The sequence below is a fragment of the Vicia villosa genome, unplaced genomic scaffold (assembly GCF_029867415.1).
Source record: "Vicia villosa cultivar HV-30 ecotype Madison, WI unplaced genomic scaffold, Vvil1.0 ctg.003308F_1_1, whole genome shotgun sequence".
Lineage (NCBI taxonomy): Eukaryota > Viridiplantae > Streptophyta > Magnoliopsida > Fabales > Fabaceae > Vicia > Vicia villosa.
In genome coordinates this window covers 245,721-262,979 of record NW_026706171.1, presented here as the reverse complement: position 1 = coordinate 262,979, position 17,259 = coordinate 245,721, and positions in this window count along the sequence as shown.

The following is a 17,259-nucleotide window of genomic DNA, read 5'->3' as shown; positions in this document are numbered from 1 at the left end:
AGCATAAAGAAGCTTCAGTAAATCTGATAGACCAGCACCCCAACGTCATTCAAATCTACGACATTCGTCAGGTAGGGGAAAATCTTGTCAGGATGCACGCTAGACAAGCTGGGTACGGTCATGTACCACCTCACAACTACTTCACATGTGAAATTTGTCCAAAGAATAATCAAGGATGTGCCATAGTTCAAGCTGCATTACAAGAACAAATGGACTTAGGATGGATTCAACATATCCGAGTCAGAACTGAACATGACATCAACATGGTTCAAGGATGTCCAGGAGAATACAGGAATCTACAAAGTTGAAGACCTTGAAGGATCGGTAGTCAGGTTCCATAAAACTTTAAATGGACTTGCCTACTTTGGAACAGATTTCCACGCTTACAGTAGATGCGAAATCTGTCGAAGAAATTCACGAGGATGTTTGCGTGTTCGCAACGACATTCAAAAGCTGATGGATGACAATACCATTACTGTTCTTGCCAACAGAGAAGATGACGAAGTCTTTACCGTATCTCCTCAAATTAATCAAGATGAACCTATGCAAGTTAAGTATGATAGCAGGAAGACAGCAGTTGCACCACTAGTCATCTACTTACCAGGTCCTGTACCGTATGAGTCTAGCAAGGCTATACCATACAAGTACAATGCTACATTCATTGAAAATGGTAAGGAAATACCATTACCGTCTGTTGTCAACATTGCTGATGTTAGTCGAGTCACCAGAAGTGGACGAGTCTTCAACAGAACAACAGAAAATGTGGAGAAACCTTCGGAGGAAGTACCACATAGGCAAGACAATCATCCGACCAATGCTGTTCAAGCGAAAGAAAATGATGAGATCTTGAAGTTAATCCAGAGGAGTGAATACAACATTGTAGATCAATTACTACATACTCCGTCTAGGATTTCTGTTCTTTCCCTGCTATTGAGTTCTGAAGCTCATAGGGAAGCTCTACAGAAAGTTTTGGAACAAGCTTTCGTAGAACCAAGTGTTACTATAAGCCAATTCAACAACATCGTTGCCAACATCTCCGCCGGAACTAACCTAAGTTTCTGTGACGAAGATCTTCCTGAAGAAGGAGTGGACCACAATCTTCCACTTCACATCTCAGTTGGCTGCATGGGTGATACACTCACAGGAGTCCTAATAGACAATGGATCCTCTCTCAACGTCATGCCTAAATCAACATTATCAAGATTATCCTTCGAAGATTACCCTCTAAGAAAAAGTCATGTCATCGTCAAAGCATTTGATGGATCAAGAAAGTCAGTTTTCGGAGAAGTGGATCTTCCCATAACTATTGGACCTCAGACGTTCAAAATCACTTTCCAGGTTATGGACATTCCAGCACAATATAGTTGTTTGCTAGGTCGCCCATGGATTCATGAGGCTGGGGCAATTACTTCAACACTTCATCAGAAACTGAAGTTCATAAGAAATGACAAATTGGTAACCGTATGTGGAGAACGAGCTCTGATCGTCAGCAACCTGTCATCATTCTCCGACATAGAACCAAAAGAAGTTGTTGGAACTAAATTCCAAGCACTCTCCTTAGACAAAGGAAAGGAGAAAGCAGCGTCTATTTCTTCCTACAAAGATGCAATCCAAGTTGTGAAGGATGGCACTACCAGTGGTTGGGGTCACATTAATATTCCTACCAACAACAAGAACAGAACAGGAATTGGATTCTTTCCGACATCATCAAGAGCTATCCCAGGGATTGAGGTAGTTCTCCCTATTCAAGAAACTTTCTGCAGTGGAGGTTTTCTTCAACCTGTTCAACAAACAGTCAATACCATCGGTACGGAAAACACCGATGAAGAGGAATGGTTATCCTATCTTAACAGAGCAGGATACATCTCCCTACCAGAGTCTGAATCACCTTGCTGTTATCCGACTAAAGGATCTGAAAGTAAGACTCAACCAAGCAATGATGAAGTTACTAACAGCTTCACCACCAGAAGTCATGGTTCATCAGAAGAAGTTCCTCCTATCCCCGAAGAGACTTGGGATACATTAGGAGAACCAAGCGGAAAATTCGACTACATGGTGAAATACTCCGCTCCTGAAAGTTCAAGAATCTCTCTTGAAGACATTGTTCCAACTGGATGGAACATTGATTATGAGTACCTCTCTCAGCCAAAAGAGATGTATAACCCTTGCTATTCATCAGCATCTGGTGAAATCATCATTGAGGATTATATCCCCAAGTCACCTTCCGAGGCTACAGATTTAGAGTTCACATATCTAGTCAATGCCATCTTGGGAGAAGAGCAAGACCAAAATACAGAAGAGGACGATCTCGAAAGTGTCTCCGACAACGAGTCTCTCCATTCAGAAGATTGGAAGTTTCCTCAAAAGAAAAACCGACATACTCCACTTGGAAATGGGTATGTTCACACTGCTCAGTCTGCTGAAGTAGAAGAAGATCGTCTGAGTGTTGCAAAGACAGTGGTTGGTAAATCAAGACCTACCACAGGCCAGCTTAAGCCTAAGGTTCCAGATTACTTAGTGCACAATGGGGTTCGCCACTACTGGACAGCTGTTGAAGTTTCAACTGTTGTTCGCACTCCTAAGTAGGAACTTTCACCGTTATTTTGTCCTCTCACCATAGCCCAGGGTGAAGAGATGTTTCATAGGGCTTTGCATTTTACTATTTCTTAGTTAAATGTCCCTCTTTGCTTCGCCCAAAGCAATAGAGTTTTGTTTTATAGGGTCTTTGTTTCAAGAAATGACTGTCCATAAATAAAAATGTCATTCTGTTCCTTCGTTTAGTTTTCCCTTTTCTTTTTTCGGAAATTGGTAATCCTAAAAAACACCCTTAAAAAACATCAAATATTCCATTAACTGCATACACCGAGTCTTCCCTCGTTGTCTAAATAAAACTTATCACACATATGCAGATTAATCATAAAATACCCCGTTGAAACGTGCGACCGTATGACTTCTCCAAGCTTTGAGTTTCCTGTATTCGAGGCAGAGGAAGAAGAAGACGAAGAAATATCAAAGGAAATTTCACGGCTACTTCAACAAAAGGAAGAGGCCATTCAGCCATACAATGAGCCTCTAGAGATCATTAACCTTGGTTCCGATGGAAACAGAAAAGAGGTTAAGATTGGAGCTTCACTCAGTTCAGAGATCAGAGAGAGTTTGATACAGCTGCTCAAAGAATTCTCAGATGTCTTCGCTTGGTCTTATCAAGATATGCCAGGGTTGGATACCAGTATAGTGGAGCATCACTTGCCATTAAAAGCAGAATGCCCTCCGGTCAAACAAAAATTAAGAAGAACTCATCCGGAGATGGCCATGAAAATCAAAGAGGAAGTTCAAAAGCAGATCAACGCAGGTTTCCTCGTCACTTCAGAATACCCTCAGTGGTTAGCTAACATTGTTCCCGTTCCTAAGAAAGACGGAAAAGTCCGCATGTGCGTCGACTACAGAGATTTGAACAAAGCTAGCCCTAAGGATGATTTTCCTTTACCACATATTGATATGTTGGTAGACAGTACAGCAAAATCCAAAGTTTTCTCATTCATGGACGGATTTTCAGGATACAACCAAATCAAAATGGCACCTGAAGACATGGAAAAAACAGCTTTCATCACCCCCTGGGGCACGTTCTGCTACCGTGTTATGCCTTTTGGACTAAAGAACGCAGGGGCAACTTATCAAAGGGCCATGACTACGCTTTTCCACGACATGATGCATAAGGAAGTGGAAGTCTACGTGGACGACATGATTGCCAAATCAGAAAATGAAGAAGATCACATACAGAATCTGACAAAGTTATTTCAACGCTTACGGAAGTTTCAGCTTCGCCTGAACCCCAACAAGTGTACCTTTGGTGTCTACTCAGGAAAACTCCTTGGTTTCATTGTCAGCAAACGAGGGATTGAAGTAGATCCAGACAAAGTCAAGGCGATTCAAGAAATGCCTTCACCCAGAACCGAGAAACAAGTTAGAGGATTTCTTGGACGTCTGAATTACATCTCGAGATTCATATATCTCATGACTGCAACTTGTGCTCCTATTTTCAAACTTCTACGGAAAAATCAAAGTTGCGTCTGGACAGACGATTGTCAGAAAGCGTTCGACAGCATTAAGGAATATCTGCTCGAACCACCCATCTTGTCTCCTCCAGTGGAAGGAAGACCTTTGATAATGTACTTAACCGTCTTAGAAGATTCCATGGGTTGTGTCCTTGGACAGCAAGACGAGACAAAGAGAAAAGAGCATGCCATTTACTACCTAAGCAAGAAATTCACTGACTGTGAATCCCGCTACTCCATGCTCGAGAAGACGTGTTGTGCTTTGGCCTGGGCCGCCAAGCGTCTCCGCCAGTACATGATTCGACATACTACTTACTTGATCTCTCATATGGATCCAATCAAGTACATATTTGAGAAGCCTGCTTTAACTAGGAGAATTGCCCGTTGGCAGATGTTGTTATCAGAATACGACATTGAGTATCACGCACAGAAAGCCGTGAAAGGAAGCATTCTAGCTGAGCACCTGGCTCACCATCCACTCAATGGTCATGAATCAACCAGTTTCGACTTTCCGGACGAGGACGTCATGTACCTCAAGATGAAAGATTACGACGAGCCACTACCAGACGAAGGACCTGAGATAGGATCCCAGTGGGGCTTAATCTTTGACGGAGCTGTCAATGCTTATGGACGAGGAATTGGGGCAATCATTGTTACACCTCAGGGTACCCATATTCCATTTACTGCCAGATTAACTTTCAAATGCACAAACAATGAGGCCGAATATGAAGCTTGCATCATGGGTCTCGAAGAAGCCATGGATCTAAGAATCAAACACTTGGATGTATACGGAGATTCTGCTTTGGTCATCAATCAAATCAAAGGAGAATGGGAAACACGCCAACCAGGGCTAATTCCTTACAAAGACTACGCGAGAAGATTGTTACCATTCTTCGACAGGGTAGATTTTCATCACATTCCTCGTGAAGAAAACAATTTGGCTGATGCATTAGCCACACTCTCTTCCATGATTAGGATAAATCATTGGAATGACATTCCTCGGATCGATGTTATGCGCCTGGATAGGCCCGCTCATGTGTTCACAGTAGAAGCAATCATCGACGACAAACCGTGGTATCACGACATCAAGAACTTTCTTCAAAAGCAAGAGTACCCTCTTGGGGCGTCAAAGAAAGATAGAAAGACTTTGAGAAAGTTAGCTTGTAGATTCTTCTTGAATGAAGATGTTCTGTACAAGAGAAACTTCGACATGGTTCTGCTCAGATGCGTTGACAGAAAAGAAGCAGAAATACTCATGAGAGAAATACATGAAGGTTCCTTTGGTACTCACACCAATGGACATACCATGACAAGGAAAATACTGAGAGCAGGATATTATTGGCTGACGATGGAGTCAGATTGCTACCAGTATGCAAAGAGGTGTCACAAATGCCAGATCTACGCCGATAGAATTCATGTGCCACCATCTCTTCTCAACATACTCTCTTCCCCTTGGCCTTTCTCCATGTGGGGAATCGACATGATTGGAATGATCGAACCAAAAGCGTCCAACGGACATCGCTTCATCTTGGTAGCCATAGACTATTTCACCAAATGGGTTGAAGCAGCTTCATATGCAAACGTTACAAGACAAGTTGTCGTCAGGTTTATCAAGAATCACATCATCTGTCGCTACGGCATTCCTAGCAAGATAATCACTGACAATGGGTCAAATTTGAATAACAAAATGATGAAGGAGCTTTGTGAAGAATTCAAGATCGAACATCACAACTCATCTCCTTACAGACCAAAGATGAATGGAGCTGTAGAAGCAGCTAACAAAAACATCAAGAAAATCATTCAGAAGATGGTCATCACTTACAAGGATTGGCATGAAATGCTCCCGTATGCTCTTCACGGTTACCGTACATCAGTACGTACTTCGACTGGAGCAACTCCTTTCTCCCTTGTATATGGCATGGAAGCAGTCCTACCTATAGAGGTTGAGATTCCATCAATGAGAGTTTTGATGGAGGCAAAATTAACAGAAGCCGAGTGGTGTCAAAGCAGATTCGATGAATTGAACTTAATCGAAGAAAAGCGCATGACAGCTTTATGCCACGGACAGCTATATCAACAAAGAATGAAGAAAGCTTTCGACAAAAAGGTTCGACCTCGCACAATCAAAGAAGGCGACCTTGTACTCAAAAAGATTCAATCTTTTCTCACAGATTCGAGAGGGAAATGGACTCCCAATTATGACGGCCCCTACGTGGTCAAGAGAGCTTTCTCAGGAGGAGCCTTAATACTCACGACTATGGATGGAGAAGAATTCACCCGTCCTGTGAACGTCGACGCAGTCAAGAAATACTTCGCCTAAATAATCAAAAGAACAGCTCGCTAAGTCGAAAACTCGCAAAGAGCGGCTTAGGCAAAAAAGAGCGTCTCGGTGAATCGAAAACCCGAAAGGGCGATTCAGGCAAAAGTTAGAGACATAAAAAAATATATTAATCAATCCCGGTAGACTTAAAACCCGAAAGGGGTAGTTTACGCAAAAGTTAGGGATATATGGCAAGTAACTGTGTTCAGGACAAACTTGATCATTCAAAATCCATAGCGGAGTATTCATCAGCAGTAGGTCATCTTCTACGAAGCACGAATACAGCGCAACTCGGAGTGGAAGGGAAAGATAACGGTCGTCACGTTTCATCGTAGCCCTTTTCCCGAAAATTACCAATTTCCAACTTTGTAAATACTCCATGGAATCAAGCATTTGGCTGATTACCATTCCATATATAATAATTTGAGCCTTGTGCTTTTCCTTTGCAATCTAGTCTTATTCAGTTTCTTGGAATGCATTTTAAGTTTAAACAGTCAATTTCTTGAAACAAATGTTTTCATAAAATAAAAATGAATTTACTTGCAAAAATAAAGGTGAAATTTCTTTCTGAGGTTTACAAACAATAGGAAGAATGCAAACAGTTGCTCCGAGAACGGTTGAGACTCCGGGAACCAATATTTCCCCATGAGGTCGCTTTGCGAACATCTCCCGATGACGGATCTTTACTTCAATTCATATTACTTACTTCGGACAGCGGACAACTAATAGCCAGATATTCCAAACAGAGTTCGAACTACAAGAAGAGGACATCTTCTGATCCACAAGAATTTCAGTCGTATCATAGGATTTTACATCTGCGACAATTCTATTCACATTCACTTTACATTTTATCATTGTCATAATATTCATGCATACATTACATCATAACTGCATAGTCGAGTCAGGCTTTGATCATGTGAATGCCTAAGTCATTGAGGCATGAACTCAAGTTTCCCCTGCAAGTCCCAGAGAAACTTTTTCCTTCGAGACAACAGTTCATACACAAGGATCTCCCCAAGCAAGTCAACAAATGGTTGTCTCCCTCAAGGAAATAGTTTGTTCACTTTTGGAATTCCTCAGCCGAGAATCTCCTGCAGAGCGACATTCGACGGTCTTCTTCAAATAAGATAGTCTGCTTCACATTTTGGAATTCCCTACAGGTTTGGTATTTCCCCAGCAGGGTCAAGAGGTGCCACTTCTTGTCAAAGGAAAATTCAGAATCTCCCAGCAGATCGACAAATGATTCCCCAGCGGAGTCAGTGAATGATAGTCTTCGTCCAGAAGATAGTTCAGATTCCCCAACAGAGTCAGCAAATGGCAGTCTCTTTCAGCAGAAGACAGTTTGCTCACTTTCTATCATAACAGAGTCAGCAAATGGCAGTCTCTTTCAGCAGAAGACAGTTTGCTCACTTTCTATCACAACAAAGTCAGCAAATGGCAGTCTCTTTCAGCAGAAGACAGTTTGCTCACTTTCTATCACAACAAAGTCAGCAAATGGCAGTCTCTTTCAGCAGAAGACAGTTTGCTCACTTTCTTTCATGACAGGGTCGACAAATGGCAGTCTCTCCCAGTAGAAGACAGTTTGCTCCCCTAGCAATTGGCAAATGGCAGTCTTTTCCCAAGAAAAGACAGTTCGTCTGTTAAATACTCAAGAGATCGACAAATGGCAGTTTCTTCGAACAGTTTGTCTGTTTCTGGGATGTTTAACTCCCCACAGAGTCGATGAATGGCAGTTTTCCTCTTAGGAAAACAATTCGTTGATTCCCCAGGCATCAGTCGACGAATGGCAGTTTCCACCCCGAAAACAGTTCGTCCGCCTTCAAACAAAGTCATTAGCCCCTCAAAAGATCATGAGGCCATATGACATTCTTTCAAAGACGTCAAGTCAAAAGGGAAGATGGTGAAGTTTCTTTACAGCCGTCAAATGGCATCTTATCTCCAAGCGCTGATAAGAAGTTTGACGAGGAAACAAACCTTTGAAGTTTCTTTACTACCGTCAAATGGCATCTTATCTCCAAGCGCTGATAAGAAGTTTGACGAGGAAACAAACCTTTGAAGTTTCTTTACTACCGTCAAATGGCATCTTATCTCCAAGCGCTGATAAGAAGTTTGACGAGGAAACAAACCTTTGAAGTTTCTTTACTACCATCAAATGGCATCTCGTCTCCAAGTGCTGATGAGAAGTTTGATGAGGAAACAAACCGTTGGAAATTTTCTCTTTATCTGAGATATTGTCCAAACACAACCGAGACCAGTTTCGAGATATGGACATCCGAAACGAGGAGAGGTTGTTTACCTTTTTCTAAGTATCAACACTTAGTTAAAGAAGATGGATTGCGCATCCAACATTGCCATCCATTCACCAGAATCCACATCAAGTATTTCTGCAGGAGTTTGTCTCCTCATCCCCCGCCAAGCGCGACAACGGGATCAAGTCATGCAAAGACTATGTCAGTTACAACATCTCAGGAGCGCCCAAAATTCGGGCATTCTTTGATATTTAAGTCTCTTTTACGCAGGAGAGATCGAGATATCAATCTCTCTCCCTCCAGATAAAAGAAACTTAAATAGGGGCATCTGTCATACCCTAATTTTTGACCCCCCTGAGATGGCATATCTTCAGGATTTTTCATCAGGTCAAGACAAGTTCCCAGAGCAGTCACTTCTCCATCTGGTATCCAATCGAGGATGCTCAAAGACAAGAAAGCTCAGGCAAAGGATCAATCAATACAAGGATTAGTCCCTAATACAATCATGAGGCTCAAAGACTTCACTTTTCTCATCTATGATTGATTAGACATCCAGTCATATGAGTACAGGTTTACTCAGGTCACCAGACTAGGGTTTTGAGCCTATCAAGGACTAAAATCAGGGATCACTTTTGGGAAACCCTAAAAAGCCTCAGGGAACCATTCAAAGACATCAATCATCTTCAAATAACTCATATTACAAGATCTACTGGACATCACACTTCAATTCAAAGTCTACAGTCATTATTTTCACATGGTCGACAAATTAGGGTTTTGACCTAATTCACCAAGATAGTTGACTTTTAATCAGGGCATGAATCCAAAACTCAAGACATGATTCAAGAATCTCTACTACCTCAATATAATCCATTTACATCATTCATTTGAGGAAAAGATCTTGTTTCTACACAAAAGCCCAAAAATTCACTTTGTCAGGAAAAAGTCAACTGTGAAGGATCATCATTGACTTTTAAGGTTTTTGGTCAAAAAATGACTTTCAAAGATCAATATCATCAATATATGGATGTCAAAGTCATTTGACCAAAGAAATTCAAAGAAATTCATCAAGGAGCGAAAAGTCGGGAATTAGGGTTTTTGAAGGCATGGTGAGAACTCAAAATTTCACCTACACAACTCAAAAAACTTCCAACATGAAAGTTGTAGATCTTGCAAAATAAAACAACATCTTACAAAGGAACTTTTTTCAAAAGATCAACCATTTATGAAGTTTTGGAAATTTTGAAGTTTAGGTCATAAACACTTAGAAATTTTTCTAAGTGTTTTAACCTAGTTTTCATCCAACTTTGGGCTCATTTTTCACAAATTTCCCAAATGATTCTGAAGAAGACATAAACTAATGATTTGAAGTAGATGTTTAGGGCTTTCCAAATTGTGTTCAACCTTCTCCAAATTCAATTTGAGCTAGGAGTTATGCTTGTTCAAAGTTGGCCTCATGAAGTGAAATTATAGGTCATGTACAATTTGAAACTTTGCAATTTTGTGCATTTTGCTTCACTAAATGATGCTACACGACCTCTAATACATCTGAAGACATGCCATACATTCAAATTCATCATTGCATAAGGATTAGAGAAGATTCCCAAAAACAAAGGCATGTGATTATGTAATGATTGCATTTTTGAATTTATGGCAAATGGTGAATCATCAAGGAATCTTGCTCTAAGCCAATTAGAACTCTCCTCTGAATCAGAAATGTTCCCTAAGATCATGCAAGATCAATGGTTGGGGAAGCTAGCCCGAAAATGCATCATTGCATTTGGGATATTTTCAAACTTTCTTCATAGCTAAGAAACCAAACTCACCTCATTAAGCAAGCTTACTATGATCAATTACTCTGAACCAATTCCCTATAAATAGAGGCCTCATTCTCATTCAGAAAACACACCAAAGCAACTCAATTCCTTGCTTTCTCTTTCTCTTCTCATGCTTATTGTTTTTCAAAGTTCTTTGGCAAGAAGAATCGTTTTCTTCAAACCAGAGCTCATCTTTGGAAAGTAAGCAATCTAACATCTCAAGGGAGGTCATTTGAGGTGATCCAAGCACCTGGATCACTTCTGTAAGTGGAGGAACACCATTGTTGCTCTCACTTTGGAGCATTTGCAGTTGGAGGTCCATGGAGTAATTCAGGAGGTTCTGAGCCAAGCCAATCATCCAGGCACATTCCTCAGGTCATAGTGAAGCTAACCAGATGGCTGCAGCTCATCTGTAACTCAAGAATCAACACCCTCCATGTTCACTTGAAGCTGAAATCGAGGGAGGACCATAGAGCAATTCAGGAGGATTCAAGCTCCAACAAGCATTCAGTTAGCATCATTGAGTCTCAGGGAAGCTATTGAGATCATCCATTCAAGCCCAGGTGCTCTCAATCATCCTCACGACCTCCATTTTCAGAGGTAAGTTCCTGAACCTCACTTCTCTAATTTAAGTACTCTTTGTGAAATAGCTCGATTCTATCTTGTTCAGCATCATCAGAGGATTGAAAACCCTCTATCATCATCCATTTATCTTGCAGTATAGTCATTTAATTTGATTTTGAAATTTTAGGGTTCTTCACGATTTCTGGTAAATTAGTTAGATGTAGTTAATATTAATTCATGTTAGTTACATATTTAGAATCGTGAGTGAATTTAGAGCAAGTTTCATGTTTACATCATTGCAAATGGTTGAGAGTTGAGAGAGTTCAGAAATTTGAATTGATGGAGCTTGAGGTTGAAGACGAAGATGGAGGGTGGCGCCATTTTTCAAATCTCTGAGCAAAGTTTGTTTTATTTTTAATGATAGGCATTCTCTTAACGACTGAACAAACTTGCCCTAGTGGCCTCCCATACGCCCTTAGTATCATCATGCCTCAAGTCTGGGGTTCGAATCCCCCTCGCCCCAGATTTTTTTGATTCTTTTATTTTTCAAGGATTTGCAACTTGTTTTGAAACATAACCAAATGAAGGCAAGTCACTATCACCACACGCGCGTTGGCTCAGTGGTGTTTGTTTTGAGTGTGTGGCCTAGAGGGCGTGGGTTCAAACCCTCCAAGGGCCAAAACTATTTTTTTACACACATTTTCTTTCATTTTCTCACAAAACTTCACATATTTATTTAACCTATCAAATTAATTTATTTTCACTTCATTTTTCACACACTTATCATTTAATATACCTATTTTGTGAATAATCAAAAAAATCATAAAAATATTATGTATTTCTTGAATTTTAATTAGGTTTAAAATAGTATGTTTTAAGTGTTTTCTTAAATACTTTAATACATATTTTCACTTTGTTTTAACCTAAATCATTTTGTAAATAAAGTTCATGATAAAACCCTAATTGTTTAGGTCTTAATTAAGTAAAAAATCTTTATTTTTTACTTTAATTAAGTTGACTTTTGTCAATTCTCAAAACTGTTTTCAATCTCCAAATAAATCAAATGATTAGGGTTTTCAAACAACAAAACCTTGTATCATTCAAAATCATTTTCAATTGCTTTTACACCAGTACTGTAAAGTACTGGGCCTCTAATAGAGTGTAAGTCCCAAAAACCTTCTCTTCTTAGCTTGTTTTCAAAACTGTATTTTCAAAATCTTCTTTCTGTTTTCAAAACATTCTTCTGGTATTTGAAGGGCATTATTCCCGGTGAAACTCTTCAGATACCTATGTGACCTTTGTCCATCTTCACTTCTTCTGTTTTCAAAAAACCATTAACTGTTTATCCTATATATTCAACTGTTATCCATCAATTACTGGTAAGGCTCTGTACATACTTCTTCAATGGCCTCCACTCCATCCAGGTTAGGCTTTACAAGCTTTCAATTTACAGTCTTTATTTAAATTACTGTCAAATATAAACTGTACATATATTTGTTTAGAACTACGTTTGAGTATAAACCTTAGGACAGTTAAACTATATAAATATTATAGGAATATGGCCTAGGATTGAGAATGTCTTCCCGGTGAAGGCTCTTTCCTAATTAGAGATCTGTAGTTCAAACCCCCAAGATGAATTATTCCCGGTGAAACATCTTGGTAAAAACCTTAGAATCCAAATAATAGGACACATCCACCCAAAGAGGAATTATTCCCGGTGAAACCTCTTACCCATTTGCTTAGAGCCAAAATAAGTTCAAGACTACATAGCTTCCTCTTGTGCTATAACAAGGACCCTCGATTAGCCTCCTCTTGGGCTTTGTACAAGGACCCACAGGCTTCTTAAAAGCATTTCCAGCTTCCTCTTGAGCTTGTATACAAGGACCCATCAGGTTTCTTATAAACATAGGAACAGGTCTTTAGTCACCTTTTAGCCTACCCTGGTGAGTTTCTTCCAATTTAAACCAGACTTTAAACAAGCTAAGTTTGTCTCAATTTTGCATTGAGTACACCTTTTGGAATGAGAGACATGGATAGTCTCTGTCACCCTTATCTTCATCAATCTTCCTTAGCAGAGTCTAGGATCCATGTTTGATCATCCTCAGCATTGAGTCAGCCTTCACCTTGGGCTTTAAACAAGAAGTCTCCACTAGATAATCTTTCTGCCATTCATTTAACAAAATCCCCTGGAAAGGGTTAGCCTCCAACATCTGTCTAAAACAAAATCCCTGGAAAGGGTTAGCTTCCACACATTCCTTCATTTTAATAAAAACCCCTGGAAAGGGTTAGCCTCCAAAGTCAATTAATAAAAAGTCAAAAAAATAAAGATTCATTTCTCTTAGGAGATAATTTCCCCAAAAGAGTCAAAACCCCTGGAAAGGGTCAGCCTCCAAAAACATGATAAAAGTCAGTCTTTTAATAGACAAATTCACTAGCTGAGTCAAAATCCCTGGAAAGGGTTAGCTTCCAAAGAAAAACAGTCTTTTTAATCTCCAGTAGAGTTAAAACCAACAAAAACAGTTAGCCTCAACCTTGGGCTTCATACAAGGCACCAAACAATAAAACTCCCCTGTCTAGAGTCAGCCACAACCTTGGGCTTTGTACAAGGCACACAAAATAGAGTCATTCATAGTCTCAAAAATTCAGTTATCCTCAGCAGTCAGCCACAACCTTGGGCTTTGTACAAGGCACACAAATAGAGTCTCCCTAAGTAGAGTCAGCCTCAATTCTGGGCTTTGTACAGAACACAAAAATACCCTGTAATTAATCCCCAGTGGAGTCATCTCCCAGAGTCAATTAATCAATCAAAAAGCCTCAAGCTTGGGCCTCATTCAAGCCAGCTAAAGTCAAATCTTTTATACAGTAGATAGACATAGCTTATCTCTATAGAGAGATATTTTTACTACTCTACCACATTCAAACAAACAAACATTTCAATTTCAAATTCAATCAAAGTCTCCCATTTAGGACTCTGAAAGACATGCTCTGGCACATCCCCAGACTTGTACACTTTCCCTAATTTGGACGAGCATCTTTCTTTCATTTAAGAGGCATCTGACTGGCATACTTGCACACACACAAGTAAGGTCCCCCTCTTGAATGAAATGAATCCAGTTATTCTGTCACTCTTTCAAAATGTTTGTGGTAGAATAGTACTAATACCTCTCTGTAGAGATGATTTCATGTCTCTTTACTGTAAACAGAGATTTAATTCCAAGCTTCAACCTTGAGCTTCAAGCAAGGCACCAAAAAACATTAATTTCCCTAGTTAGTTCCCCGAACTACATTAAGCTCTGACTTCCACTAGGGATATGTAGGCATGAGGTTCACAAGGAATCTCAGCGAGCTAATAAAATACCAAAAATAGTCAGTCTGTCTATCTGTCTGTCTTTTCAAATCAAATCAATTCCTTCTCCTAACACAAAGGAGAAACTTTCCCAATCATTAGCAGCAAACACAATCACAAATGACACAGAGAAGGTTCCTGCAGAGTACTACAGATATGTAGGGTGTTTAAACACTTCCCTATGTATAACCGACCTCCCGGACTCCAGAATTTCTAGTCTAGGTGAAATCCCCACACTTAGCAAACTCCTAGGGTTTAGTTGAGATCTTTTTTTCCCTTTCCTACTCGTAGGACAATAAGAAAGTTCGTGTGATATCGTAGGAAGAACTGAAATAAAATTCATCCCGCCACGGGCGCATTCTCCTTCCAAATTTCGCGTGAAGGGTCTAGCGTGCCGTCCTCCCAAGTGAAACGGGGAGGTAAAAGAAAACGACACCACAAGATCCAAGCAAAATTATTCAAGCTATAAGAAGTCTTCTTAGCAACTTTTTGTGGTGTGGGAATACTAAATCGAGATGTATACATTGAGTGAAGTGGGATAATGTGTGCAAGCCTAAAGAGAAAGGAGGGTTAGGTATTAGAGATGTGGGAGAAATGAACAAAGCTCTACTTCTCAAATGGAAGTGGAGAATCTTAAAGGAAGATAAGGCTATTTGGAGTAGATTCTTACTTTTGAGATATCAAGACCCCAAAACTAAAGTGTTGGCTTCTAGCAAGGATCTTTTAACTGGTGACGATTCCCGTTGGTGGAGCGACATTGTTCTTAATGACTTCAAAGAGGATGAATGGGGACAAGGATTTAATGAATGGATTAAATGCGAGTTCAAGCAAGGAAGAAATATACTCTTTTGGTATAGTTGTTGGGTGGATGATCATTCGCTTCGCGTCACTTTCCCACTCTTGTTTGCTAGAACAACCAACAATATTTGCATGGTGAGTGATCTCTTCTCCTTTAATCATGGTGAACTCACGTGGAAGTTAGAAGATATTTTTGACACGGATGTGCTAAATCCGTCAGTTCCGATTGCTTCTACCTACTCCACTTCCGCTTCGGCCTCGACTATTGGCGATGAGCTTAGGGACTTGAAGTTGATCCTCCAAGGAATGGAGCCGGACATTATGGCTTTGGATGATTATCATTGGAAGCTAACTTCAAACGGAGCTTTCACGGTGTCTAGTGTCTCGCAATTGGTCTCAAACGCAAAGGAGTTAGCTTGGCCAACTTCAACTACCAAGTTGTTAGATGTCATTTGGAAGACTAAAATTCCGGAAAAGATCAAGATTTTTGCGTGGAGATTCTTCATCAATAGGTTACCTATAAAAGAACAACTAGCCAATAGAGGTGTGCCTAATCTCTCTTCCATTGATTGCCTCTTTTGTTCAAATAATCCGGAAACTTTGGAACATCTTTTTTTCCATTGCCATGCTACAAAAGCAGTGTGGAATAGAGTTCATATGTGGTTGGGGAACGAATTGAAGCTTACTTTAGAGGAGTTCAAGAATTTCGGAAGCATCCAAGAAAAGGTGAAAAACACCAACATTAAAGTTACTCTAAATTCGATTTGGATAGCCTTAATTTGGTGTATTTGGAATATGAGAAATACAATGATCTTTGATGGCGATACCTTTAGCTTCGACGAGTTGATATCAAATATCATGTTTTTCTCATGGAGGTGGGCTAGCAACAAGGAACTTCCTAGTAGGATAAATTTTTATGATTGGTATAAATTGCCATTACTTTGTAACATAACTCTCTAGTGTTTTTTCGATGTAAGGGTTGCACCCCTAGTGCGATATCTTATAATCAATTGCTTATTAAAAAAAATATTTATAAAAAACAAGCTTATTTTTAATGGGTTTGTATATCAAATTTGACATGGTATAGTGGAATTTTAACTAATCCATATGTATAACTTAATATTCCAAGAAATGAAAAAGGTTTAGATTTCACATCAAAAAAAGCTTTTATCTCATGTGCAGTTAGAACCTACTCCCATTGAGAATCTGCATAATTTGTGTACAGAAAACAAAAAATGGTGGTCCAAAGGTGTCACCTAAGAAAGAGAGCATAGTAGAAATGAAAATGACAAATTCATCCTAATATAATATCTATACAGAAGAGTAAATATCACGTCACCTACTTCTTAATGTGTGTCTATATATAATATCATATCACTTCTTATCCTTTACATTTAAACATATGTATGCAAGTTTCAATTAGAATCAACAAAGAAAATTCTTTTTCTAGTAGCCTTCTTGCTTCTGTCTTGACATCAATGCAATCCTGCAAAAGATCAATTTTAAGAACTATTGGCATATCAGTATATTCCAGTAAAAGACTACACATAATCTTGAATGTTTAATTTTCAATTGGCATACAACAATGTAACATCACTACCTCACCAAAAAACTCAAGCATATACATGTTGCTTGTCATAAAAGAAGATCCTGAAATGCGCTATGTAGCTTCATGAAATATTTTGAGAAATGGAAGTATTAACTCAACATGCTCCCAATCTTCTGGTTTATGCACTCTTTTGTCCTTACCTATTTCACTAAAATATTTTTTATCTCTGAATTCTAACTCTGTATTAGTCTTGTTATGTTTTAATGCACCTTTCAACATTAGATATGTTGAGTTCCACCGAGTCTCACAATATATCCCAACATAACCTTTATATCCAATTGTTTCATGATCAATACATTTCTTAAATCTTCGAAACCTTGAAGGAGTATGCCTCACATACCTCATCGTTGCACGAATTCTTACAACTGATTCATCAACTTCTTTCAGCCCATCCTTCACAATAAGGTTTATTATGTGGGCACAACACCGTGTATGAAGGTATTCTCCATTCAAAATAGGCCATTTTTAGAGATAAGCCATCTTTCAAAATAGGCCATTTGAGGC